A 26,478-nucleotide genomic window follows, 5' to 3' on the forward strand; every position below is an offset into this window, starting at 1 on the left:
TGAAGATCTGATCTTCCTAAAGGTTTTAAAATTTTTTAATCCTTATCTATCTACGAACGGTTTTTGAACAACGTTCATGCGATGAACGGTTGATCCCGCGCATGCCTCTTCCGCTGCATCTGAATTTTTTTGAATTTTCTGCGGCATGGGCGGGGTCCCAACACTGAGATCACCACGATGACCAATAAGCAACTCATTGTACTTTGGTACCGAACTATCTGAGTTTCTAATTCAGTGACAGAAGGTTACTAGGTGCAGTCAAGTACTTGCGAAGTCGGTGTGTGAGTCAAGATGGAATTGACCCCTCCTGGTGACAGGAGATAATGCCCTTGTGTTCAATTTAGCAAAACCTTGGCCAGGATAATCCTTGAGACATGAGGGTTCTTTTGGCTATAAAAGACCCCCACGCCTAGGGTTCAAAATATAAAATATTTAGAGGTTTCAAAAAATTTTGAAAAAATTTCCTGAGGGCCTCCATCCCTTCTTCTCCTTCTTCCTCACGTCCATCCTCCATCTCCTTGAAGAACAATCAAAGATTGAGTGTTTAGAAGGGGAAAGCTTCAGCCATTGCAACGTTCCTACGCGAGCTAGCACTCCCGCGAAAAGACGATCTACCTAGAGCTTCGCGTGGACAATCTATAGAGGCCGGACATGTGTACGACTGCAAAGTGTTCGTCCGATTCCTGCCTACCTAAAAATACGCTAGACAGATCGTTGTTAGAACCGACGAACAAAAGTTAAATTTAAATTCTATTCTTACCTTTCCTACTCGAAGAATAGCGGTTGTAAGAGGTCAATCCACAGGAAGACGATTGGAGTTGCATAAAAATTAAAACGTTCACTCGGATTTGAAATTGATTTTTGAATGATAAAAGGAAAATATTATTTTGAGGATGTTGATGGATTCTCTAGTCTACCGGAGAATGTTTTTAATTGAAACTACCTAAAAGACAGGTACTTAGATTTAAAGAGCATTTATATTTTTAACTAATCAAAGAAAAGCTTTGGCATAAATTAAACTGGATGACAAACAGTGCTAAGAAGATCAAAAGCCTAGAACATAAATTGCATAAAGGAAAATTAGATGTGTTGCATAAAAAGAAAAAAATAAACGGTTGCATAAAGAAAACAGAAATTTAACTAAGCCTAGAACAAGGATTGCATGAAAGAGAAATGATAGATTTACTAAAAAGAAAATTCATTACAAATAAAAGTGGAGATTGGAAACCTAATGTTTCTTCTCTTTTGCAAATAACATAAAAAAAATAAAACAAAAAGCCTCTTCCTCCCGTTAGAACATAAAATATTTTTTTTTACTCTTTTCTTCCCCAAAAACAGAGGATTGCTCTGTTCTTCTCTTCCCCACCGTGGACTTTCAACATAACATACTCTTTTTTTTTCTTTCTTCTTTCCAAGAACAGAGCTCCCCTGTTCTTGGCCCAACCGATGGCCTCCCTCCTCCTCTTTCTTGGACCCGCCGGCCACCTCGCCGAGAGCTCTCCCTCTTCTCCTCCCGTCCTCCTCTTATAGATTGCCGAAGACCGATGGATCCCGGGAGAGGAGGAGGGCACGGTCTGCGGTCGTGTGCGGGATCACGACTGCATCACGGCGGAAGCAGAGGCGGAGGAGGCTGGATCGGGAGCTGATGCACGCGGGATCGCTGGAAATCTGGGAGGATGACGTGGATCTGCCGTGGAGGAAGGCTTGGAGGTGTCATGGACGGCGAGATGAGGTGCTTCACGGGCGGCTGGGACGTTGATCACGAACTTGGGGCCGCGGGATCGACGGAATGGAGCTGGACTGTCCGGGATGATGGCGTGATCCGTGGGAGGAAGGAGAGGGCGGACGGGCTGGGAAGACGCCATTCACGGACGCGGTGCTTGGAGGCGATCTGTGAGGCGGGATCATTGCAAGGAGGGGCTGGCCGCTGGGATTCCGGGATGAAAGGGGAGTCGGATGCTTGGGAGGAGTCGTGGACGGCGGGATGATTGGGCATGATGGAGGAGGCTGGATCGCTGGGATGTTCACCGCGTGAAGAACGCGGGCTGCTGGCACGATGGCTGGCACAGAAGTTGGATTTTGGAAGAAGGTCTGGGACTTTCTTTGCCCTCCTAAGAGGGGAGCTGGGAGACACCAAGTTCCGTCCAATTAGTCATATAGATAAAAAAAAATAGTGTGATATGAAATTTGGCTTGTAGAGGACTTAGTTCATCACGGGTCATCTGTTCTGACTAGAGGTAAATTGCAAGTCTTTCAAGTCCCAGCACCTCATAGTTATGATATGGTCAAATTAGATTTGCCCAAAATTCTTTCCCAAAAGCACAAAGAAATTGGACCCGATTCGGACCCGACCCCGACTCGGACCCGACCCGATCTTCAACCGGGTCGGATCTGGGAAGGGATCCTTCTGAAGTCAAATTTGTACTCAATGTGCATTTTATCTCTAATTTATGATAATCTGTGTCAAACCCAAATATAATATTAATCTAGTGAATTTATTATTATCGGTTAGCAATAACACTAATTTTAGTGACATGTAGGTCGCACTTTTGTGCTCTCATCACACCCCCCAACTAGCTTATTGCTAGTCTCTAGCAATTAATAAGCAAACGCTAAAATGAGGGCACAAAAAGATGTAGTCTAACTTATGATTTTTTTTTCTCTTTTTTTTTTATAAATTGAAGCTAAATACACAAACTAAGATATGTACCCATTTTCGTAGGGAGTCACGATTGAACTTAGCACGTGCAACAAGCCTTTAAACCCCTAGGTTACCCTAGTAGACGAGTGTTGTCTCGTGAGGGTTTGCAGTGAAGTTACCCACAAACTTCATTAGTCAGGGATTTTCAATTTTTAACTCGAAATTTGAACAAGTATTACTGTATGAACTTAGAATTGCAAGAACAATAAAGACTTATTGCTATCATATTTAAGCAGACTCTAACTCAAGTTCCATTACACCCCATCTATCTGCTAACAAGTCAAGAATGTAGTGAGGTGCAAGATAGTATCATATAAATGAGTGGCTTTCACTTACTTCCAACATGATCACTCCAATTTTCAAAACTTTCTAGAGTTAAATGGTAATGAACACCCCGGATTTATTTATTTATTTATATATTTTTTTATCAGATTGAATGCTAAGAAGAATGACTTGTGCAATATCTAGCCTTATTAAGCTTTCTAGCTGACCCATGTAGTGAGTGTTAGGCCAATGACTCCCGATCCAGATGGCTCAGGGCACTAGGTGTAGAGACACCCTAACAGGCTTAATAACTCAAGTTAACTAGGCTTCAAGGCCAAATTGGTCACTCAGAGTTTAATCTCAATCATCCTCACCTTTTTACGCGAACACTCGCTGCTTGCCAGGCAAGAGGCCCGGTTACTCAGTGAGAAGACTTAAATTAAACTCATTATTTTCTCTTTTTTTTTTCTTTTTTTTCTTTTTTGATTAGGGTGTTCATCACACATATAACTTTAAATTATCCCGAAGATTAAAAGTATTCATATTAGTCGTAAGTTTACATACCCCACTATTCATGTGCTTACGTGTAGGTGCTAACTCATCTTGTACCATGTTAGCAGAAGATAGGTGGGACGAAAATTCAAGCTAGAACTGCTATCATATTACTTAACTCAGCTATTGTCAAAGCAATTCCTAGTTTGTACAGTCAAAAAGAATAGAGTTTGAGTTCTTTTTTTTTCTTTTTTTTTCTTTTTTTTTTAATTTTAATTTTTTTTTTAATTTCATAAAAAATCAAAAATATTTTCTCCCCCATACCTAAATCTAACATTGTCCTCAATGTTAAAGAAAATTTAAAGCAGTAATAGAATAGAGGAGAAGTTACCTGATATGGATGGGTAAAGTGACAATAGGGACAAACCTACATTTTTTTTTTGAGCACAAAAATATTTACATATTGGGTTGCCTCCCAAGAGCGCTAAGTTTTATGTCTTCAGCCAGACATAATGTAGATTCCTCTTTTTTTTTAACCATTATCTAAGAATGGTTTTGGAAGAGTCCGAGGAAGAACAGTTGGCTGATGACGATCTATGCTCATTAGGAGAACAGAATTAGGGAGCGCATGCTCGACCCCTTCCTCGGAATGGGCAAGGTAAGCCTCTAAAGGGTCCTTATTATAAGTTTGTAAGAAAGTCTCCTGAACCAAACTTTTAATCATGTCAACGTCATTGATTTCTTCGTCGTCTGGTGGTTGTTTACTTATGTTGAAGACATTAAGCTCGACTTTCATGTTGCCAAAAGATAACTTCAGCATGCCATTTCGACAGTTGATCACAGCATTTGCTATGGCTAAGAAAGGTCTACCTAAAATTATAGGTGTGTGACTGTCTGGATGTATTGCAGGTTCAGTCTCAAGGATAACGAAGTCCACAGGATAGTAAAACTCGTTTACTTTCACTATTACATCCTCTACAATCCCCTTGGGGTACTTCACTGTCCTATTTGCTAAGGAAAGGGTAATATTTGTAGGCTTTAATTCCCCCAAACCTAACTTTTGGTACACATAGTAGGGAAGTAGGTTCACACTGGCTCCTAAATCTAATAGAGCTCTCTGGATGATCGTCTCTCCTATTTTTATTTCAATGGTTGGGCAACCAAGGTCTTTGAATTTCGGGGCAATCTGTTGTTGAATGAGAGATGAGGCTTGTGCAGCCATAACAGCTTGCCTAGGAATGCTGGTTTTTCTTTTGACCATGGTGAGGTCTTTCAAGAATTTAGTATAGGAGGGAATTTGTCTTATGGCATCGAGAAAAGGTATATTTATTTGAACAATTTTAAAGACTTCCATTATTTCATCAAAGTTAGATTGTTTCTTGGAGTCCTGAAGTCTACTGGGAAAGGGAACCTTAGGTTTGTATATTTCTATGGGTTCTTCCTTTTTGTCCTGTCCTTGACCCCTCTTCTGAATAGGGTTCTTATCGGATTCATTTTTATTTTCTTTTTCATGTTTAGAAAGTTGGACTTTATTGTCCACTTGCTTGCCAGACCTTAAAGTGGTAATTGCCTGGACTTCATGGGTCGGATTTTCATTAGAATCGATTTGATACTGACCTCTCTGACCTTGATTTTGTTGTCTACTAGGGTTAGGCACTGGTTGACTAGGTAGTTCACCTTTCTTCCTTTTCCCTAGAGAGTTTGCTATTTGGCTTAGACTAACCTCAAGTTTTGCAATTGCTTGCGCATGAAATTGGTTAGTCTGGGCTTGGGCTGTATTGGTCTGTTGTTGTTGCTTGATAAAATCTTGTTGTTGTTTCATCATATTAGCCATCATGGTTTCTAATTGTGAAGGTTGCTGTGGGATAGGGGCATTATAAGGAGGTACAGATGGAACCAATGGTTGGTTCATTTGTGATGGACCTATCCTGAGAAAGTTGTTCTGAAAACGTGGTGGACCACCTTGATGCTGAATAGGTTCATTCTACTTGTATGAGAAATTTGGGTGGAACCTATTATCAGGGTGGTAAACTGGGCTGAACGAGTTGGGAGTGGGCTTCTTAAAGGCACTATATGAATTTAGAGCATTTGCTTGCTCGGCCTTTATGGTGGGCAGATTAGGGCAGCACTCCACTAGATGTTCCGGACTGTTACACAAGACACATAAACTATGTGACTCGTGATCCACTTTCATGATGGGATTTAACTCTTTATATGAACTCGAGCTAGTAGAAACAGTGAAAGCATCAAACTTTTTGCTTAAGTTGTTCATTCCAGTCACCAGATTGGACATGACATTTTTGAGATCTGGGTCTGCTTTCATTTCATAATTACCTGATTTTCTAGATCCGAACTCATCTCTATTTACTTCCTCACCATAGCTACTCCAATTTTGGGCATTTTCAGCTAAGTCAACAAGAAATTCATAGGCTTGATCTGGAGTTTGGTTCATGAACCTACCCTTGTGTATGGACTCAATCATGTTTCTATATGCCGGAGGTAGTCCTTTATAAAAGAAGTGGACCAGATCAGCCTTATCAAGCCCATGGTGCAGGCACTTGACCAAAAGATCATGGAATCTTTCCCAAAGTTGGGAAAATTCCTCCTTAGATTTTTCTCTAAAAGTTCTGATGGCATCCTTAATTTTTTCAGTTTTTACCATGGGATAGAACTTAGCCATGAACTTCCTAGATAGTTGTTCCCATGATGTGATGGAATTTGAAGCTAGGAAATACAGCCATGCAGCAGCACGATCCTCTAAAGTCATGGGAAATAACCTTAATTTAATACCCTCTTCATCTAAATTTTGATTTCTAAACGTTTGACAGATTGTCAAAAATTTGTTTAGATGAATGTAGGGTTGTTCACTCTCGAACCCATGAAACTTGGGTAACATGTTTATTGTTGCAGCCCGAATCTCGAATTGGGCTGCATTATTAATCGGTAATACTATGCAGGTAGGGGGACTAGCGGATGCGGGTGCAAACAATTCATTTAGGGTTCTAATATGTTCACCCATTGTAGAGATCGACGGTTGGTTTACAGTTCGCAAGTTGTGATGAAAAGTTCTGTCAATCTCAGAATCAAATGGGGTTAACTTATCCCTTAATGACCTTCTACCATGCATACATTATTGTTGCTGGAAATTGGACCCGGGGGCCGCCGCGAAACCAGGGGAGGAGGAGCTCCGCCGCAGGGACGGTGGTCGGCGGTGCGCCGGCTGGTGGCGTCCTCCTGGAGGGTGTGAGTCCTGCAAAAAGCCGGTGGCCGGGCTCTCCGGCGCCGGCCCTCCGATGCTTAAGTCAGAGGGGGCAAGTATGTGGAGAGAGCAAAGGAGAGATATGTGGAGAAGATAAAGAGAATATTTTGCTCAATTGTGTCTGTGCTGTTTTTTCCTGTCTTTCCCCCCCAGTTTCCTTTTATAGAAGGGCATTATGTTACCTGGGAGGTGACAGGGGAATTTGTCCTCTTTTGTGATAATTGGGCAAGATTTTGCTCATTAATGGCGTAGTGGAGGATAAGGCCGGATCAGACCGGAGTCAGGAAGTTGTCGCGGTTTGATCGGACCCGTCGGAGTGGTTGAACCGTCGGCCGTAGTGGGCCTGGGGTTCGTAGATGGTAAGTGCATTTATTGTCGAGTGAACCGGCGGTCAGGAAGAGCCATACGCTCTGATGGTTCAGTGATCCGGAGATCGTCTTGGGCCGTGTTCATTAAATGACTGAGTGCATCGGAGACTTGAGGGGGTCTCATGCATTAATGACAGGTTGTGCCAGAATACCTGCGGAGATCTCGTGCCTTGACGGCTCAGAGATGGTGGCAGGTTATAGTGGAGTTGTGTATGTAGCCGTCAGATCCTTCACAAAGGTTGGGCGGAGATGAGTATTGGTTAAGGCATTGGCTCGACGGGGGTGCCGAGCCGAGCTGGTCGCCCAGCGGGGCGCCCTGTGGCGGGGTTGCTTCTAGTACTTCTGGTCGGCGCCTTTTGGGCGAGCGCCTTCTAGCCGAGCGCCTCTATTGGGCGGTTTTTCTGGTCGGCGCTCTTTAGTCGAGCGCTTTCCTGGTCGGCGTCCTCTGGTCGGCTTTTTCTAGCCGAGCGTCCCTACTTGGTGCTTTGGTTGGGCCTTTTCGGATCGGCGCTCTCTAGCCGAGCACCCCTCTGGTCGGTGCCCTTTGGTCGAGCGCCTCTTAGCGCTCTTTCTGGTCGGCGCTCTCTAGTCAGGTGCCTTCCTGGTCGGCGTTCTTTGGCCGAGCATCTTTCTGGTCGGCGCTCTTTGGCCGAGCGCCTCCGTGGCGATATGACTTGGGTTTTTCCCCCAACACTACCCCCCGACTTCCGAGTTCCAGCTGGCTACTAGCTGGAGCGCGGGAAGTAGCTTTAGTTGGGTCATTACGGGTTCCGAAGATTTTAATTTATTGCGCGTTTTGAATTATCGGACGCTTCGAGGTGCCTTTAATAGGCGGCGTCCCTTCTTTCCCGAAAAGCCTCATTATTGGGACACTTTTTGCGAAGCGTCCTCGCGTCGTGGGCTCATGATGGGGCCGCACGATCCGATGGGGCGCTTCGGTGTTCGAAGCGCTAGCCCTAATTAAATGCGTCGTTCTGTCTTTCAGGCCGACACGTGTTGCAATCTAAACGGGATGCGGCTTCTCTTTTCGCCGATCGGGGCCGTTGGGGAGGTTTATATAAACCCTTCCCTGGCCCTCTGTCCCTCCTTATTGCCTTCTTCCAGCTTTTCTTCTTCCAGTCTTCCTCAGGTTCCCCTTTTTCTTTTTGATCTCTTTCTTCCTTCACAATGGGTTCTATTCCCAGTGAAGTCGAATCTACTATGAGCGTCCTGGAGGTCGAGATGACCGAAGAGTGGTTCTTCCCTCTTCGCGGGTTGCGTTTGGAGCCCGCCAGGCGGAGGGATCGGGTAACCGATCCTCCGGTAGGCCGGATCGGAGTGTATCTAGAATCACTCTGGGCCGGCCTACGATTTCCTCTTCACGGCTTCGTGAACGAGTTGTTGACGGTATGCCAGCTGGTTCCGGCGCAACTCGCTCCGAATGCCTGGAGGACAGTGATCGGTTTCCTGTCACTGTGCTTACTGCACGGGATTCCGACTTCTGTCAACGTTTTTCGGCCACTTTTTACTTTTAAGTCGAATCCGGGAGACGGAGAGTGGCTCTATATCGCCCTTCGGGCGGGTCGGCCACTTTTTCATGGTGCCCCTTCGTCTATTCACGACTGGAAGAAGAAATTCTTCTTCCTTGGTTCTGAACGGACCTGGGGGTTTGACCCTAGGTGGGGGCCGGCCCAGCTCAGGTCTATCAACAAGCCCCCCCAGCTTTCTCCACGTGAGCAGGGGATCATCGACACCATCCGCGGCCTCGGGGACGGCATTTTGCTGAACGGCCTCATATGTGAGGACGCTCTAGTGAACGTGGGCCTGAGCTCGGCGCGTCCCCATGGTAAGGATAGTTACAGTGTCTTTTTATTTTATTACTGTTCTAATGTTCTAATCCTGTTCGCCTTTGCAGATATCGCAAAGATGGTGACCAAAAGCGAAGTCCTCTACGCCCGCTTCCAGAAGAGGGCCGCCGAGCTCTCGGGCGAGCCCACCGAGCCGAGGAAGAAAGCGAAAGTCTCGGCGACCTCGACTCCCTCGGCGGCGGCAGTGGCCGAGGCGGGCCCTTCTCGCCCCGCGCACTCCGGCGCGGATTCCAGGGGCACGGGCTCCCAGGGAGCTTCGGCGGTGCTCCCATGCCCGGTGCCCCTGGCGCAAGTTCCTGGTCGGCAGGACGCTCCAATTGCCGACCAGGGAAGGAGTCCCGCGGGTCTCGCGCTTGCGCGCCCCGCTCCAGTCGTGCGGCAGTCAGATCGGCCGCTTGTCCGACCCCAGCCCCCTAGCTCCGAGCCGGGGAGCAGTCAGGGATCCTCAGGGTCGGCTCCACCTAGGCCAGCCGGTGCTGACCTTCCGGGCCCATCAGGCTCGGGGGAGCGAGTGCCCCTTGCACTCACCTGGTCGGTATTCGAGGGCGATTCAGCCCTCGAAAACCCTCGAGTAGCGCGCGAAGTGTTTCGGGTCGCGCTGCTCCCGGCCGACCAGGCCAGGATGCGGTCCATGAGCTATAATGCTTTCATGGACGCTACTCTCTGCAACGCCGTCCGAGTAAGTTTTTCTTCGTCTGTGTAATTTACGAGAGTTTACTCGTAGCGCCTTATGTTTTTTCACGTCTCTTTTACAGCACTTGCACGAGACAGAAACGCTGATGCACATTATCCAAGACTACCGGGAGCGGGCCCGGAGGTGTCAGCGTGGGTATGAGGAGGCCCAGGCGAGGTACCTGGCCGCCGAGGCGAGGTACCAGGCCTCCGAGGCCGAACGTCAGGTGCTCCAAGAAAGAGTAGGAGCATCCGAGGAAGGAATTCGAGCTCTGACCGCCGAGCTCGATGAAGAGAAGGGCGCGCATACATTGGCGAGGTCCGAACTGCGCGCCGCAGAAGCTCGTCTGGCCGAAGCCGAGCTGGCGCTAGCCTCCCGCGAGCAGGAGGTGGGGAATGCCCGCCTTCGTCACTTAGAGCTCGAGCGGGAATTGAGAGATCTCGAGCGGAAGGCCGCGTACCACGAGGCTCGGGAGCTCGAGGCTCGGGAGAATGCCCAAAATGCGGTAAAGCTCTTCCGCAAGTCGGAGGAGTTTCACGACCTCCTAGCAGAGGAGGGCGTAAATGGGCTGATTCAGGGCTTCCGGGATTTTCGCAACCAACTGCGGCGGCTCCTCCCGGATTTTGACGTGAACCTGCTCCAACCGGGAGCAGGGGTCGAGAGGCCGGAGGCGGAGGCAGACACCCCGGAGGCCGACCAGAGAGGTCTGGCCGAGGCGGCCGAAGCCATCCCTGAAGTCACCGAGGTCGCCCCCGAGGCTGCTCCTGCTGCTGCCGAGGCCACTCAAGAGGTCCCGACCGCTGAGCCAGCCGCTCCCGACACTGCTGGAGCCGAAGTAGTCTAGCTCGAGCCTTAAAAGTGTAATTTTTGTTGTTAAGTCGGGATGGCCCCCACATTTGTAAGGGCCGAGCCCGAATTTTTGTACTTAGCCTGCGGGCTCTTTGAAATGAATATACGTTTTTGGAAACTTGTCTTTTACAGACTTAAAGTTTCTCTGCTCGGATCCATTTTAGGCTCCGAGGATATGGGCTCTATGGCCTCAACTTCGCCCGCCACAGGGTTCGGGTTTAGGTTCGGCTTGCCGAGCTTCATTGCTCGGTCCTTCGGCCAGCTGTACAGTAATGCTTATGCTTATACTAAGGGGATTTGGGCTCGGAGAATTTTTCCGAGCCTAGCCCAGAATTCGACCAAGCCCTAGGGCGGTCGCTAGGACTTAAAAGACTTTTAGCGTAGTGAACTTCGAATCCGAGCCTCGAGTTGCCGGGGCGGACCGGATTCTTTTCTAACAAATGGGTTGAATGCTCGTCAGCCCGTGACGGGGATTCACCGAACTTAACTAAGTTTGCCGGTAACGTGAGCATTTTCACGCCGAGGCGACCGAAAACGCTCCTCTGCTCGGGGTCCGTTCTTTGAGGACGTCGGCAGAGAGATCCAAGAATAGGTAAGATAATGTAAAAACATTAAATAAATGGGTACCTTGTACCGTGTGCGTCCTTGCGCCGAGGCGACTGAAGACGCTCCTCTGCTCGGGGTCCGTTCTTTGAGGACGTTGGCAGAGATCCAAGAATAGATAAGATAATGTAAAAACATTAAATAAATGGGTACCTTGTACCGTGTGCGTCCTTGCGCCGAGGCGACTGAAGACGCTCCTCTGCTCGGGGTCCGTTTTTTGAGGACGTTGGCAGAGATCCAAGAACAGATAAGATAATGTAAAAACATTAAATAAATGGGTACCTTGTACCGTGTGCATCCTTGCGCCGAGGCGACTGAAGACGCTCCTCTGCTCGGGGTCCGTTCTTTGAGGACGTCGGCAGAGATCCAAGAATAGATAAGATAATGTAAAAACATTAAATAAATGGGTACCTTGTACCGTGTGCGTCCTTGCGCCGAGGCGACTGAAGACGCTCCTCTGCTCGGGGTCCGTTCTTTGAGGACGTCGGCAGAGACCCAGCGATGGAGAACGAGCCGAGCTTATTGGCTGAAGTCGGTGGAGAACGAGCCGAGCTCGTCTGGTCAATGAAGACCGCATCCCAACGTATCGGGGCATCCCGATGAATCGGGGCATCTCAACGTCTCGAGGCATCCCGGCCGAGGTCGGGGTAGGAGAATGAGCCGAGCTCGTTGGCCGATGGAGCACGAGCCAAGCTCGTCGGTGGAAGTCGATGGAGAACGAGCCGAGCTCGTCTGGTCACTTAAGACCGTATCTCGACGTCTCGAGCCATCCCGACGGATCGGGGCATCCCGACGTCTCGGGGCATCCTGACCATGGTCAGGGTAGGAGAACGAGTGATCGGTTCTTTCAATTTTGAAAATAAACCACGCAATAGCACGTATCCCGTAGGATAGTGATTACGGGTGTCGGTCCACAGGGATTGGAGATAAGTTATTTTTCTTTTAAAAATAAATCACGAAGAAGAATTTGCTAACTTGATTTAACTAAATTAATCTATAAGTACGAATTGAAATTTATCAAAGTAGTTGGATCTAGGGTTTGGAATCCACCGCGTAGCATGGCATTAGGGATTGTGTTCTTAATTTTTATCTTTTGGAGAGGCATGCAAATTGGCTACAAGCCTTTTTTTAAAAAAACATAAAGAGTTTTAGGAAAATCCATCTTCGGTATAGAATGAAGTGTCTACCTAAGTATGCTAATCTAGGGTGCAGCACACTTCATCTTCCTAGGCATGAATCATCTTAGACTACTTTAGCAAACATGATTAGTAACTAGCATGCTCAAAGTTTAAATATCATAAAGGAATATTTCATTGAAAATAAAAATTTAAACAAGCTCCAAAATAATAAAAAATAAGAACTACAATGCCCTGATACATTGCTAGGGCTTCATCCAGCCCTAGACTAGACGTTTAGCCGCGCATGGTGGCCGGATGTCCTTCCATCTTCAAATGAAAGCCTTCACCTCCCATTCTTCCCAATATATCACAAACTATTCTCTCTCCTCCCCTCTCTCTTCTTTTTTTATTTCTTTCTCTCGGCTTTCTCCTTCTTCTTCTTCACCGAAACAGGGGTTCCCCTGTTTTCTTTCGAACCGAGCTCAGCCCCCCCTCTCTCGATGGCTCCCTCTCCTTTTATAGATCAACCCCCCTGGGGAGGGGGAGGATACTTGGGATCATGGAAGGAAGGAAAGAGGCGGACTCTTGGGCTGCTGGGAGGAGCCAATCACGGCCATGGTGGAGGCTGGATCATCGGGAGGAAGGACGTGAGTTCCCGCTGGCTACGGAATGCTGAGAGGTTGATTCGGGAAGGGATTAGATGCGGAGTGCCCATCCAGCCGGCCACGAAATCACTGGATTACGGGATAATAATCCGGATTGGATTTGGGAACGGGATGCTTCACGGCTGGCCGCATGATCACTGGGAGGAGCCGGGACATGGAGCGGACGCGGGAGCTTGATCTGTGGAGGGGGTGATTCACGGATGGCTGAATCACGGGCGGAAGGAGAGGGCGGACTGCCGGTGATGCGTGGAATGAAGTTGGGACGTTGCGGATGGAAGGAGCTTGACGCTGATTGTGGGATGTTGGAGACGCGGGCGTTGCAAGGCTGATACGCTGGGAATCCGGAAGCTTGGACGCTGGGACTCTGCTGATGGGCGAACGGCTGGAAGAAGCTGCTTCGAACGGGCGCCTGGGAGGAGGCGTGGATCACGGACGCGACGTCGGAGGCTTGGAGATCGCACGGGATCATTTGGAGGCTGATCCGGCTGGAAGCTGGGATTTGAGAGGAGCTTGGATCACGTTGCAGTCGGACGGGGGCGGATTCTTCACGGGCGTGGGAGGTTGAGCCGATCACGAGATCCTTGGAGCTGAAAGGATGGACGGCTGCGATGGTGTTGTGATCCGTGGGATGCTAGGAGGGCTCGTTGAAGATGCGGACGGAGTGGATTTATTTGGGATGTTTATGATTAGCTGGACGGATGGCTGCGAAGGAAATGATTTTTCACGGGATACTGTTCATATGAACAGTGTTTCCAGTAATTCTTCCCGAAATTATTTTTATTTATTTTATTATTTTATTATTATTAATTATAAATTTTATATGAAGGCACGCAAGGCATTGGTTGGGAATTGACTTTGGGTTTGAGGTGGGTCATGATTATTGATTTGCTTGAATTTGTTCTCGAGCTCAATGACATTTAATTCTTACCATACCGCTTCAGATTGAACTCAACCAGATCAGACCGTGACTTAATAAAAAGGTTAATCAAATATTTTTCCATATAATTATAACTTTCAATCTAACCAGGACCAAAGCCCATTGAATTATACCCTTAGCTTGATTGCAACTCCATCAGGTTAATAATTCGGGTCAACACAATCTCCTCCTTATATGTTTTTATGAAAGATCTCAACCAGAAGAGAGACAATTCAGAGTTTGTTTTAAGAAAAGTATTATTTACCTCATAATTTAAATTTATTTCATTGTTTATTCAATTTCATGGTAAAACAAGTAGTTATCCGTTTAAGAACATTGATAAGTGCTGGAAAAAGAATATTAAATTATAGATTAATCAGCACTTATCACACCCCCAAACCTATGTTTTGCTAGTCCTCGAGCAAAATAAAACTAGAAAAGAAAAACTCTAACTCACTTTCGCAGGTATCGCGATTGTATTTACCACATGCAACAAGGCTTTAAACCCCTAGGTTACCCTAGTGGACGAGTTATAGTCTCGTGAGGGTTTCCAGTGAAGATACCCACAAACTTCAATATCATTTATTGTTATGATTAATTTGTTGTTGTTATTGTCGTTGTTTTTTTTTTTTTTTTAATTCGATTGATGAAACTTCAAATTCCAAGTGCATACTAGCTAGAAAAAAATTTTTTTTTTTTAAATTAAAATCTAATTTAAGATACATAAATGATAAGAATTTCAAAGCACACACGGTTTTATTTACTAAGTCAGCCCAAATTCTAGATTAGTATGCAATCTAAGTTAAAGTCATTAAGTTTCCGTTTAGGGAGTTGTAAGACTTATTTATACTGGAGTGCTCGATGAAATCTGGACCGTACACAAGCTAAGGGTTTGGATCTCCAAAATATTGTTAATACTAGTAGTTTCCAAGGATTGGTCGAAAAAACCTACTCACTGATTCAAAATCATCTTATCTGCAGGATTTCGAGAGTTGTGGATGTTTACTTTAGTACCTCACGGGCTTTATCTGTAATATTCCAGTTTACTCGAATTTTTACAACGACGGCTTTCACACTATTGTCTTTTCGGTCAATACAACATTTTTTTTTTCTTTTTTTTTTCTCTTTTTTTTAAAGAAAGATATATAAATTGTGCACTTTTACTCTTGTGGTGATTTCTCCGTGTAACGAGCAATCAGTCGACAACTCTCACACCAGTTGGCATAAGGTGTCGGGCATCAAGACTCCCCTACGGACTTATGCTCGGAGTCCTCATCACAAGCCCACTTGACCTTTGACAATAGGTAGCCCTTTTCGATGTTCCTGACTAAATCCATTTTTATTGATTTTTTTTTTTTTTGGATTAGATAAGTATGATTCATCAGGGTCCAAGGTTGCTACTATACTATCAACATAATGTCGAGCCTAGACCTTAGAAGGGTCGGCCAGTGTGTAGTGAAATTCCAAAGTATTAATTAGCTTACAACTCCCTAAGAGAGACTTAATAAAAAGAACTTAAATTTGTATTACTTCCCACTAGTCATTGGGCTTTTAGATTTTATATACCTTGTGTGTTTATCATTCTCGCATAAATGTATATAAATTAGGTTTTTTTTTTAACAAAACTTTTTTTAATAATTTTTTTATTATTAATTTATGAAAATAAACACATTTTTTTAAAAAAAAATATTTGTAATTTTTTTATTTTTTTTTAAGATGATTTTTTTATTATATTTTTTTTAACTCTTTTTTTTTTTAATGAAAATCAAGATGAATACCCCCAAACCTAAACCTAACATTGTCCTCAATGTTAAGAAATAATCTAAGAGAATTGGGTTGCCTCCCAACAAGCGCTAAGTTTATTGTCTTCAGCCAGACACAGTCAGGTGGTTTTTGCATCTCCTTTTATGGGTTCATCTATTTTGTCTATCATAAAACACTCAACTTTCCTCGCGGGTTGGTCGTCTGCATTGAACACATTTAATTTTACCTTCATGTTCCCAAATGATATATTCATTACCCCCGTTCTACAATTGATGCATGCATTGGCTGTTGCTAAAAAGGGCCGCCCAAGGATCACGGGGATTTGTTTATTAGGATTGGGCTCATGTTCCATATCAAGGACAATGAAATCTACTGGAAAATAGAATTTATCTACCTTGACAAGAACATCTTCAATTATCCCACGTGGTGTTTTTACAGATCGATCAGCCAATTGAAGGGATACCGAGGTTGGTTTTAACTCACCTAACCCAAGTTTCTCATAAACTGAATAAGGTAAAAGGTTGACACTTGCCCCTAGATCTAAGAGTGCTCGATCAATGAAATTATTTCCTAAGACACAGGAGATGGTGGGAGCCCCAGGATCTTTGAATTTCGGAGGGGTGTTGTTTGGAGAATAGAACTCACTTGATCAGTTAGGAAGACCTTTTTAGGCACATGTGTCCTAGATTTTCGTTTTTGTGTACAAAGGTCTTTGAGAAATTTGGCATAGGAGGGAACTTGTTTGATGGCATCAAGAAGTGGAAGGTTGATTTTAACTTGTTTGAACACCTCCATCATCTCTTCTAGTGAAGTTCCCTTCTTGCCAAAGGGAGTGGGTGCATTAAATGCTTCAGGGAATGGAGCCTTTGGAGTATGGGTTGTGACAGATGGTGGACTAGCTGAAGAAGGTTTTGGGTTTTCATGTGAAACATTCCTCTCCTCTTCTTCATCTTCCTTATTGTTACTCTCCCCAACCTTATTATCTATTATACGACCACTCCTTAGGGTAGTCAAAGCATTGGCTTGCTCATGATTTAGTCGGGTTTCTTGAGCCACGTATTGTCCCCTAGGATTACTTAGTGGTTGGCTTGGAAGCTTTCCTTCCTCTCGTTTGTTTAGTGCATTAGCTAGTTGACCCATTTGGGATTCTAGCTTGGCGATTGATTGCGTATGAGAGTGCACTAATTGTGTAATGGTTTCCAAACCTTGAAGGGCGTTCAACACTTTCTCCTCAAAGACTGTGTTTCTTTGGGGTGGAGGAGGAGTGTGTTGAAATTGAGTCGAGGGATGGTAGGGATGAATATTTTGTGGGGTTTGAAAATTCTGAGGGTTTGGAAAGTTTTGGGAATAAGGTTGGGCAGTATTCGAAGCTTGCTGCTTCCAAGAAAAGTTTGGATGATTTCGCCATCCCGGGTTATATGTATTGGAAAATGGGTCATTACCCGGTCTGGGCAGTGTTTGAGCAGCATTGATGTGTTCTTGCACGAGTTCGGGGAATTGGGGCGCTGAAGGGCACTCATGAATAGGGTGGGATGGGCTAGAACAAATAGTACACACTTGTGCTTGGGAAGAGTTCATGTAATGCCCACCTATCATCAGTTGGTCAATCTTATGGGACAATGCATCTACCTTGCTAGACAGGTCCATAGAATGACTTATTTCACAAATGGTCCCTTTTCTTTGAGAACTCGGGGGTGCTTGACGAGAACATGAAGCATGGTGGAGAGAGTTTTCATTTAGATTTTCAAATAATTTCCATGCTTCATGCTCATTTTGAAGCATGAATGTCCCCCCACATGCGGCATCAATCATCTGACGGTTTCGTTCAGTCAACCCGTCATAGAAGCATTGCACTAGCTGCCACTTAGGTATTTGATGATGTGGGCATTTACGGATTAGGTCCTGAAATCTCTCCCAAGTTTCATGAAATTCTTCTCCCTCAGTTTGGGAGAAGCTTGTGATAGCACGTCTAAACTGGTTCGTTCTTCCTATGGAAAAGTATTTTTTTAAGAATTCTTGTTGCATTTGACCCCAGGAATGAATCGAATTGGCCTCTAAAGAATTCAGCCATTGCTTAGCTCTATCTTTAAGGGAGAAGGGGAATAATCTAAGTTTTAAAGCATCATCAGTGAAATTTTGAATCTTGACAGTGGTGCAAATCTCAAGGAATTCATCTAGGTGTTTATATGGGTCTTCATTGGTGAGCCCATAAAAAGATGGAAGCATTTGGATCACACTAGACTTTATTTCATATTGTACCGCTGCTACTTCAGGTAATCGAATGCAAGATGGGGAAGTGTAAATGGTGGGAGTAAAGTACTCCCTCAAGAGTTTGGGTTGTTCTTCAGCCATCTCAGGAGGTAGGGATGATTCTAATGTTTTGATCTTAGCTCGAATATTCCTAAGGGTTCGTTCTATTTCAGGGTCAAAAGGTAATAGATTTTGTACTCTAGAACGACTACCGTGCATACACTAGTACTCGATCAATCAAGCATGCAATAAAAGAGAAAAGCATATCAATCCTAGTCTTTGTCCTAAAATCACTAGACAGCTCCTAACTGGTTTGAAGAGGGCACCCAAGCCTCCAATCCGGTCTAATGAACCGAGTTGACCAGGTAAGCTCCCAGGTAAGTGGAGGGGTCACGATGCGTTCGCAAAGGTCCCACTTAAAACCCACTTGCCTCGAACAGATGAACTGTCTCCCTTATAGGGACAAAGCTTGCCTAGACATCAACTAAGCCACAGAGCAAAATTGGTGCAACTTTCGGTGATCTTCGTCCTATTGAGCTCGAATGTCCCTAGGGGCCAACGTCTAATTGATTTTAATTAAAGATGACACTTTGTGAGATTGAGTTCACCTAAGTTGGGCAAGAGTCCGGTGATGAAATCCGGCTCTTATCTTGTTGGGGTGATTGCCCTTACTATGTGCAAATTGATTTGTGTATGTGTATCAAGCATGCATTCACAATTTTGCTATAATTAAAATCAAACAATCACCACAAAATTTCAAACCAATAATTAATTTAAATAAGAAAAGTTTAGAGGTTACCAAAGGGAATTTCCCCAGCAATTTAATTTTTTTTTTGTAAACCTCTACAGCATTTCTTCTCCGGCAGTTCTCCTTTTGATCATCCCAGATTTTTTTTTGGATTCCTGATAAAAAAATAAATAAATAAATAAAAATTAGTAAGGGAGAAAAAGAAGATAAGAAAAGTAACAATAATAGAAAATTTTTTTTAAAGAAATTTTTTTTAATTTTTTAAAAAAATTTTAATAAGAAAAATAACTATGCTAGCAATCCCCGGCAACGGCGCCAAAAATTGATCGGTTCTTTCAATTTTGAAAATAAACCACGCAATAGCACGTATCCCGTAGGATAGTGATTACGGGTGTCGGTCCACAGGGATTGGAGATAAGTTATTTTTCTTTTAAAAATAAATCACGAAGAAGAATTTGCTAACTTGATTTAACTAAATTAATCTATAAGTACGAATTGAAATTTATCAAAGTAGTTGGATCTAGGGTTTGGAATCCACCGCGTAGCATGGCATTAGGGATTGTGTTCTTAATTTTTATCTTTTGGAGAGGCATGCAAATTGGCTACAAGCCTTTTTTTAAAAAAACATAAAGAGTTTTAGGAAAATCCATCTTCGGTATAGAATGAAGTGTCTACCTAAGTATGCTAATCTAGGGTGCAGCACACTTCATCTTCCTAGGCATGAATCATCTTAGACTACTTTAGCAAACATGATTAGTAACTAGCATGCTCAAAGTTTAAATATCATAAAGGAATATTTCATTGAAAATAAAAATTTAAACAAGCTCCAAAATAATAAAAAATAAGAACTACAATGCCCTGATACATTGCTAGGGCTTCATCCAGCCCTAGACTAGACGTTTAGCCGCGCATGGTGGCCGGATGTCCTTCCATCTTCAAATGAAAGCCTTCACCTCCCATTCTTCCCAATATATCACAAACTATTCTCTCTCCTCCCCTCTCTCTTCTTTTTTTATTTCTTTCTCTCGGCTTTCTCCTTCTTCTTCTTCACCGAAACAGGGGTTCCCCTGTTTTCTTTCGAACCGAGCTCAGCCCCCCCTCTCTCGATGGCTCCCTCTCCTTTTATAGATCAACCCCCCTGGGGAGGGGGAGGATACTTGGGATCATGGAAGGAAGGAAAGAGGCGGACTCTTGGGCTGCTGGGAGGAGCCAATCACGGCCATGGTGGAGGCTGGATCATCGGGAGGAAGGACGTGAGTTCCCGCTGGCTACGGAATGCTGAGAGGTTGATTCGGGAAGGGATTAGATGCGGAGTGCCCATCCAGCCGGCCACGAAATCACTGGATTACGGGATAATAATCCGGATTGGATTTGGGAACGGGATGCTTCACGGCTGGCCGCATGATCACTGGGAGGAGCCGGGACATGGAGCGGACGCGGGAGCTTGATCTGTGGAGGGGGTGATTCACGGATGGCTGAATCACGGGCGGAAGGAGAGGGCGGACTGCCGGTGATGCGTGGAATGAAGTTGGGACGTTGCGGATGGAAGGAGCTTGACGCTGATTGTGGGATGTTGGAGACGCGGGCGTTGCAAGGCTGATACGCTGGGAATCCGGAAGCTTGGACGCTGGGACTCTGCTGATGGGCGAACGGCTGGAAGAAGCTGCTTCGAACGGGCGCCTGGGAGGAGGCGTGGATCACGGACGCGACGTCGGAGGCTTGGAGATCGCTCGGGATCATTTGGAGGCTGATCCGGCTGGAAGCTAGGATTTGAGAGGAGCTTGGATCACGCTGCAGTCGGACGGGGGCGGATTCTTCACGGGCGTGGGAGGTTGAGCCGATCACGAGATCCTTGGAGCTGAAAGGATGGACGGCTGCGATGGTGTTGTGATCCGTGGGATGCTAGGAGGGCTCGTTGAAGATGCGGACGGAGTGGATTTATTTGGGATGTTTATGATTAGCTGGACGGATGGCTGCGAAGGAAATGATTTTTCACGGGATACTGTTCATATGAACAGTGTTTCCAGTAATTCTTCCCGAAATTATTTTTATTTATTTTATTATTTTATTATTATTAATTATAAATTTTATATGAAGGCACGCAAGGCATTGGTTGGGAATTGACTTTGGGTTTGAGGTGGGTCATGATTATTGATTTGCTTGAATTTGTTCTCGAGCTCAATGACATTTAATTCTTACCATACCGCTTCAGATTGAACTCAACCAGATCAGACCGTGACTTAATAAAAAGGTTAATCAAATATTTTTCCATATAATTATAACTTTCAATCTAACCAGGACCAAAGCCCATTGAATTATACCCTTAGCTTGATTGCAACTCCATCAGGTTAATAATTCGGGTCAACACAATCTCCTCCTTATATGTTTTTATGAAAGATCTCAACCAGAAGAGAGACAATTCAGAGTTTGTTTTAAGAAAAGTATTATTTACCTCATAATTTAAATTTATTTCATTGTTTATTCAATTTCATGGTAAAACAAGTAGTTATCCATTTAAGAACATTGATAAGTGCTGGAAAAAGAATATTAAATTATAGATTAATCAGCACTTATCAACGAGCCGAGCTCGTTGGCCGATGGAGAATGAGCCGAGCTCGTAGGTGGAAGTCGATGGAGAACGAGCCGAGCTCGTCTGGTCACTAAGGACCGCATCTCGACGTCTCGAGCATCCCTATAACCGGGGCATCCCGACGTCTCGGGGCATCCCGACGGATCGGGGCATCTCGACGTCTCGAGGCATCCCGACCGTGGTCGGGGTAGGAGAACGAGCCGAGCTCGTTGGCTGATGGGGATCGGGTCGAGCTTGTCGGTGGAAGTCGATGGAGAACGAGCCGAGCTCGTCTGGTCACTTAAGACCGTATCTCGACGTCTCGAGCCATCCCGACGGATCGGGACATCCCGTTGTGTCGGGGCATCCTAATATATTGGGGCATCCTGACGTCTCAGGGCATCCCGACGGATCGGGGCATCTCGACGTCTCGAGGCATCCCGGCCGAGGTCGGGGTAGGAGAACGAGCCGAGCTCGTTGGCCGATGGAGCACGAGCCGAGCTCGTCGGTGGAAGTCGATGGAGAACGAGCCGAGCTCGTCTGGTCACTTAAGACCGTATCTCGACGTCTCGAGCCATCCCGACGGATCGGGGCATCTCGACGTCTCGAGGCATCCCGGCCGAGGTCGGGGTAGGAGAACGAGCCGAGCTCGTTGGCCGATGGAGCACGAGCCGAGCTCGTTGGCCGATGGAGAACGAGCCGAGCTCGTTGGCCGATGGAGAACGAGCCGAGCTCGTTGGTCGATGGAGAGCACGTCACGAGCTCACGAACATCTTCAGGGAGTCCTCGTAAGTACTCCATCATCCCGAGACATCGGGGCATCCCAACCGTGGTCAGAGGAGGAGAAATAACCTGGTACCATGAGATAACCAGGAGAATCGGTGAGCTTGAAATGAGTACGCAGACCATAAGTTTATTATGAAATGAAATTCATAAAATGAAATTCAATAGTTGAATAATGGGGGACCCCTTTGGGTTCTACTGGTGGTACACGCGGAGATGTTCAGAGTTCCAGCTCCGCGGAATGGGAGTCCCATCTAGAGACTCCAATTTGTAAGTTCCGGGTCGGCGGATGCGCGTGACTCGGTATGGTCCTTCCCAATTCGGGGCTAGCTTCCCTTGCTCAGTTGGTCGGGAGGCTTCAGCTCTTCTGAGGATGAGGTCCCCTGGTCTGAAAGATTTGGCTTTGACCCTGGCGTTGTAGTACTGAGCTGTCTTTTGCTGGTACCTCGCCATACGAACTCGGGCGGCCTCCCTTGTTTCCTCGATTAGGTCAAGGTTGCTCCTGAGCTGTAAAGAGTTGGAGCTGGTCGTGATGCTCGACTCTTGGAGAAGGAATCCCAATCTCCAGTGGGATGACAGCCTCCGTCCCATATGTTAGGTTGAAGGGAGTCTCGCCGGTGGGGACGCGGAACGTGGTCCGGTAAGCCCACAGGACATTGTATAGGTCTTCGACCCACTATCCTTTGGATTTATCGAGCCTGGCTTTGAGACCCTGCAAAATAGTACAGTTTGTTACCTCGGTTTCTCCATTTGTCTGAGGATGCGCGACCGAGGTGAAGCGATGGTCGATGCCAAGCTCGGAGCAGAATTCTCTGAAACGGATGTTGTCAAACTGGCGACCGTTGTCAGAGATGAGGATGCGGGGAAGCCCGAATCTGCAGATTATGGACTTCCAGACGAAATCCCGCATCTTCTGCTCGGTGATTCGGGCAAGGGGCTCGGCTTCCACCCACTTTGTGAAATAGTCGATGGAGACGACCAGGAACTTCCTTTGCCCGGTGGCCAGTGGAAATGGCCCTAGGATATCAATTCCCCACTGGGCAAAAGGCCAAGGAGAGTTGATTGAAGTTAAGGGAGCCGAGGGCCGGCGTTGGACATTGGCGTTCCTCTGGCACCGGTCACATCTTTGGACGAAGTCCATAGCATCCCTCTGGAGTGTCGGCCAATAATATCCTTGGCGTAAAATTTTGTGGGCCAAGGCTTGTCCTCCCAGATGATTTCCACAAATTTCTTCATGGACTTCGCGCATGGCGTAATCAGCCTCCGTTGGGCGAAGGCATCTGAGGAGGGGAGAGGTGAAGGATCTCCGATAGAGCTTTCCCTCATGCAATATGTACCGGGTGGCGGAGCGCTTTACTCGGCGAGCCTCTCTTTCATCAGTGGGGAGGACTTCATTTTGCAGGTATCTGATGAACTCGTCCATCCAGCTCGACTCGTACTCAATGCAGAGGGTCTGCTCGGGCTCGTCTGTACTGGGCTTTTGGAGATACTCCAGTACTGCCTCCTTGGGAAGCTCGCTCATATGGGAGGACGCCAGCTTTGACAGCTGGTCGGCCCTAAGATTCTCCAACCTGGCAACATGTTGAATGTAAAAAGAGTCTAGGGTCGAGGCGAGATCCCGTACCTTCTGAAGATACTTTTGCATGGTCGGGTCTCTGGCTTCGAAGTCGCCTATGATTTGATTGACGACGAGCTGAGAGTCACTGAAGGCCTTCAAGTCCTTCACTCCTAGCTCTTTGGCTAGCTTGAGTCCGGCGACGAGCGCTTCGTACTCCGCCATGTTATTGGAAGCAGGAAACTCGAGGCGCAAGGCTTGCTCGGCGACCACCCCCTCTGGGCTGGTGAGGATGAGCCCTGCTCCGCTACCCCCCGAGTTTGAAGAGCCATCGACATGCAGAGTCCATGTCAAATTCGGGGTCTGCTCCTTTGGTGGCTCAGGTTCGGGCTCGACCTCATCTGGTATGGTGCACTCGACTATAAAGTCTGCGAGCGCTTGTGCTTTGATCGCCGGTCTGTGTCGGTACTCGAGGTCGAATTCCCCGAGCTCAATGGCCCATTTAGTGATCCGACCCGCACGGTCTGATCTCTGCAGGATCTGCTTGACCGGCTGGTCGGTCAGCACAGCCACTGTATGAGCTTGGAAGTAGGGTCGGAGCCTCCGAGCCGAGATGACCAGGGCATAGATAGTCTTCTCCAGCTTGGAGTATCGGGTCTCGGCGTCCCTTAAGACCCGACTGGTGTAATATACTGGCTTCTGGAGTTTACCCTCCTCTCGGACCAGGACCGAGCTTACTGCTACAGGGGAGACAGCTAGATATAGGTAGAGGAGCTCGCCCTGTTGAGGCTTCGTGAGCAGGGGAGGGGAAGCCAGGAGATGCTTGAGCTCTTCAAAGGATTGCTGGCACTCGTCCGACCACAAAAAGTTCTTCGGCTTCTTGAGGGCTGCAAAGAATGGAAGGCAGCGCTCGGCCGAGCGGGAGATGAATCTCTCGAGAGCTGCAACTCGGCCCGTGAGCCGTTGTACCTCCTTGACCGTCCTAGGAGGTGTCATCCCCTGGAGGGCTCGGATCTTTTCAGGATTGGCCTCAATTCCTCGTTGTGTAATGATGAAGCCAAGGAATTTGCCGGAGGTAACTCCGAATGCACATTTGGTTGGATTGAGCTTCATCTGGTACTTTCGGAGTGTGCAGAATGCTTCATCAAGGTCGGCCACATGATCTTGTGCCACCCTGCTTTATATCATCTACATAGACCTCCATGTTTCGGCCTATTTGGTCTTTAAAGATCCGGCTGACCAGCCTTTGATAAGTTGCCCCAGCATTTTTTAAGCCGAACGGCATCACTTTGTAGCAGTAGGTTCCCCCGTCAGTGATGAAGGCTGTCTTTTCCTCATCTTCTGGCGCCATGCGGATCTGATTGTATCCGGAAAAGGCGTCCATAAATGCCAGCAGTTCGTGACCTGAGGTGGAGTCCACGAGCTGGTCGATGCTGGAGAGTGGGAAGCTGTCCTTTGGGCAGGCTTTATTCAGGTCGGTGTAGTCCACGCACATACGCCACTTCCCGCTGGCTTTCTTGACGAGGACCACGTTGGCGAGCCACTCCGGGTAGGATATTTCCCGGATGAAGCCAGCCTCAAGGAGCTTGCCGACCTCCTCGGCTGCTGCTCGCTGTCGTTCAGGGGCGGCGCCTCGCTTCTTTTGTCGCACGGGCTGGCTGGTTGGCTTCACTTGGAGCCGGTGGACCATGACCTCTGGATCTATCCCTGGCACGTCCGCAGGCGACCATGCGAAGACGTCCATGTTGTCTCGTAGAAAATTAACGAGGCGACCCCTCTCATGCTCGTTGAGGCCAGAGCCGACCTGTACGGTTAGCCCGGGAGAGTTCTCTCGTAAAGGAACTTGAATTAATAATTCACCGGGCTCTACCCGCTTTTTCTGTGGGTTGTCCCATGCCTCCAGAGTCTTAGTCGAGGGCTGGTCGGTCGCTGGGACAGGTACCTCGGCTGGTCGCTTTGCCTCGTGGGTCGCCAGGTAGCATCGCCTTGCCACCATTTGGTCTCCTCGAACTTCGCCGACTCCCTGGCCGGTGGGGAACCGCATGAGCAAGTGGTGAGTTGAGACCACTGCTCGGAGGGCGTTGAGGCCTGGCCTTCCGAGGATGGCATTGTAGACTGAGGGGAGGCGTATCACGAGGAAGCTCATCCCTACGGTACTTTCACGGGGGGCGAGCCCAGCTGTGACCAGAAGGTCAATCTCGCCCTCTACTGGGACTGAATCCCCAGTAAATCCAACTAACGGAGCATTCATCCTCCGTAGCTGTTCTTTGGTCATCCCCATTTTACAATAGGCACCAAAATACAAAACATTCGCCGAGCTTCCATTATCAATTAAGATGCGTTTTACATCAAATTTATTTATGATCATGGAGATGACCACGGCATCATCATGGGGAGTTTCGACTCCCTCTAGATCATCATCTGAAAAGGAGATGGCTTCAGAGGCGCGCAGGCGCTTCGAGGAGGTTTCTTCCCCTGAAGCTTCTCCAGCCGAGGTCCCGCCCCGGATGGTGTTGATGATGCCGGCGATGGGCCTATTGGCATTTGAACCTTCAGGCTGTGCGGCTTCTTCGGCTGGCTTCTTCTCTTCACGCCGGCCTTGCACGAACCGATCGAGCACCCCTCGGCGGATGAGTGCCTCGATCTCGTTTCGGAGCTGATAACAATCCTCAGTATCATGGCCGTGATCCCGGTGGAAACGGCAATACTTCCGGGAATCACGCCGGATTCTGGTATCTTGTTTCGGAGGTGGGAGCCGGATGCGATCCCGACCCTCAATCTCCATGAGGATTTCAGCCCGAGGAGCATTGAGGGGGAGTGTATTTTTCATACCTCTCCTCGGGTGCACGGGCCCGTAGTGGGAACCTCGGGCGGAGTGGTGACCTCTGCTGCGGCGGTCCCCTCAATCGGGGTGGACTCTTCGGGCGGGGCGGATTGTTAGCTCGTCGCGGAGACGGGCTTCTGGGCTGACCGCGCTCCTCGCGACGTCTCTTCTTGGGGTTCTGCTCGGTCCCGCCCCGCCTAACTGCCACGGCTTCTTCCGCCTTGGCGTAC

At 47.1% G+C, this 26,478-nt stretch overlaps 1 non-coding gene across 1 annotated transcript; it reads left to right on the forward strand.

The window, feature by feature from the left end:
- The first annotated feature begins 17,389 nt into the window (after positions 1-17,389).
- Positions 17,390-17,495, forward strand: LOC120110951. Its single transcript, XR_005512073.1, has one exon. It is a non-coding gene; the product is annotated as a small nucleolar RNA R71 (small nucleolar RNA).
- Positions 17,496-26,478: the final 8,983 nt, after the last annotated feature.

Source organism: Phoenix dactylifera, chromosome 5, assembly GCF_009389715.1.
Source record: "Phoenix dactylifera cultivar Barhee BC4 chromosome 5, palm_55x_up_171113_PBpolish2nd_filt_p, whole genome shotgun sequence".
NCBI classification, from domain to species: Eukaryota; Viridiplantae; Streptophyta; class Magnoliopsida; order Arecales; family Arecaceae; genus Phoenix; species Phoenix dactylifera.